The sequence below is a fragment of the Limulus polyphemus genome, unplaced genomic scaffold (assembly GCF_000517525.1).
Source record: "Limulus polyphemus unplaced genomic scaffold, Limulus_polyphemus-2.1.2 Scaffold6538, whole genome shotgun sequence".
Classification (NCBI taxonomy): Eukaryota; Metazoa; Arthropoda; class Merostomata; order Xiphosura; family Limulidae; genus Limulus; species Limulus polyphemus.
This window is the reverse complement of record NW_013672148.1, coordinates 28,177-30,894: the sequence shown is the minus strand read 5'-3', so window position 1 is coordinate 30,894 and position 2,718 is coordinate 28,177. Positions and strand designations below refer to the sequence as shown.

General features: G+C 30.2%; 1 long non-coding RNA gene across 1 annotated transcript in view; it reads right to left on the bottom strand.

The window, feature by feature from the left end:
• Positions 1-1,526: 1,526 nt before the first annotated feature.
• LOC111089533 overlaps positions 1,527-2,718 on the bottom strand; it is a 15,260-nt gene continuing 14,068 nt past the window's right edge. Inside the window, exons 2-4 of the long non-coding RNA XR_002613784.1 lie at positions 2,525-2,636; positions 2,042-2,160; positions 1,527-1,726 (exon numbers count right to left, since the gene is read on the bottom strand). This is a non-coding gene — a long non-coding RNA (uncharacterized LOC111089533). The remainder of the gene's footprint in view (positions 1,727-2,041; positions 2,161-2,524; positions 2,637-2,718) is intronic.

Below are 2,718 nucleotides of genomic sequence, written 5' to 3'. Positions count from 1 at the left end.
CCTTGTACGAAACTATTGTACTATTGTCTGTTATGTTAAACTTATATTAAAGTTTTCTTCATTACCCATTCAAGCCGTCTCCAGCCATTATTAGTCTCAAAGTGGGTTCCTCGTTATCGAACAAGAGTCAAATGTTAACCTACAGACCATTGCAACGATGCAAAGTTTAAAATAGTAAAAAATATATGTGGAACTCAATCTATCATTTGACTAACCACTTGTCACTAGTTTTGGGGGACTCAACCCCTCATCAGTAAGGCTGTACAAGTACAAATCAAAAGAATAAAACTAGGCTTCATATTGTGGTGAAGAATATATCTATTGTTTCTTGAAGTGTCTTTTACTCACACGGTGACCCTGTATTGTAATGCTACACTGATGAAGGGTGGAATTCCCCCAAAACACGCATAGCTCAGTGAGAACTGGTAATTTAAATGCCAGATTGAGCTTCACATTTATTTTCTTAGTATTCTAAACAGTTTGTTTGGCTAAATAATTCAAAAGACTAAATAAGTAGCATCAATAATATATACTTTTGAAATTCCTTTAAAAAATAGAGAAATATTGTGTAAATACAGGCCATACATATGATACAAATAATAGTAATAATACTGAGTACAGGAAACATCTGTTAAGCTAGAGACCAATGCAATAATACAGAATAATAATAATACTGAATATAATAAGAATCCATTAAACTATAAATCAAGGATATAATATTATTGGCAACTCAGAACTGAAAAACAAAGTTTAAAATGTGAAATAATACATCTGAAAATTAAACATGATCCCAGAGGACAAATTGAAGTTTATAGCCTAGAAACCAAGGAAACTTTGTTAGTTAATTTATCTAAGTATACAATATCTCAACAACTGCGACAGTCTAAGTGTCAAGATATAGGTTGAAAAACCCGTTTTATATTGAAGAAAATGTTTAAAAAATATTTTTAACATCTCAAATAACACATAATTACTAAGACAGAGGTGAAAATTTTATTAAAAATAAAACTAATTTTGGTGACAATGACACATAAAACATGCTAATTAACTGTGTTTTACTGTTCAACACAGTTTTCAAACTTAAAAATAATTCCTGTTTATTCACCTTCTCTTACCTCTATAAATAATTCCTATTTAGTCACCTTCTCTTACCTCTATAAATAATTCCTGTTTATTCACCTTCTCTTACCTCTATAAATAATTCCTGTTTATTCACCTTCTCTTACCTCTATAAATAATTCCTGTTTATTCACCTTTTCTTACCTCTATAAATAATTCCTGTTTATTCATCTTCTCCTACCTCTATAAATAATTCCTGTTTATTCATCTTCTCTTACCTCTATAAATAATTACTATTTATTCATCTTCTCTTACCTCTATAAATAATTCCTGTTTATTCATCTTCTCTTACCTCTATAAATAATTCCTGTTTATTCATCTTCTCTTACCTCTATAAATAATTCCTGTTTATTCACCTTCTCCTACCTCTATAAATAATTCCTGTTTATTCATCTTCTCTTACCTCTATTCTCAGACGAATAACTTCTTGGCCTTGAGGCAAGATGGTGAAACGAATTATACCATTTTCATCACTAAGGAAATCTTTACAGTTCTTAATTCTTTCATCAATCCATCTGCTACTGGTCCAATGTTCTAGTTCTGCATATGAACAAATTTGCACCTTTTCTCCAGCTGCTACAGTGTGGTCAGGGTTTTCTACTTTCAACTTAACAGTACAGAAAAATTAAAACCGTTTAAAGTTGAAAATGATATTATAATATTAATACGCACATACACACACACACATATATATATACAAATAAATGTTTATTTACAATTAAAAGCCACAACTCATTCTCAAGATCACCAAAAAATATGCTACAGGTTTTTTTTATGTATAACATCTGATACAGAATAAGTGTTTCTTGAATATCTCTCACATTGTCTTTAAACTTTATTTATTTAAAATAAAGTAAATACAATATCAACTTGCTTATAAGCATATCGGAAGCAAACACAAATTTGAGCAAAACAAGCTTACTGTTCCATGAAATGGAAGTCCAGGTTTAAGAAATTGCTCTCCCTGCGATTCCTCTAAATACACAAAACTCAGTGGAGAGAAGGTTCGATAGATTACATTTGAAGCATTCGCATCAATTCCTTGAAAACAAAAACAGGTTTTTTTTTTACAAAAAAGACTACAACATACATTTAAATCACAACTTATGATACAATGTATGTTTAGAAACAATTGTGTTCATAGCTAACAATAATATGACAAGTCTGGAGTACAAACTTATTAAAACTGAAAACTAAAATCAAAATTCAGAAAAGCAGAGATCAAAAAACACCCAACATACTTGACAAACTGTAACAAAATTGTAAAACTCTGTCTAACATAACTAAAAATATTGGTAATGCCACTGTTATTTTCCAATAGAACAATGTTACGCAGTAGCAAAAATTTGTAAAAAATAATTACAGTTCAATAAATTAGGTCAAAACAAATACATCTAAAGCCCACCTGTTCCTTTTTCAATGACCTGTGCAGTCAATTTAAGTCCTCTATATGAATAACGATTTTTGTAAAACTCCAAAGCAGAAGCATTAGCAGAAAAGTTGTAGCAGCCCGCAATCTGTAAGAAACATAAGAACACTAAATCAGTGGTCGGCAACCTTTTTTTGATCGCGGATCAATTTTTTTTTTAAATTTTAGCA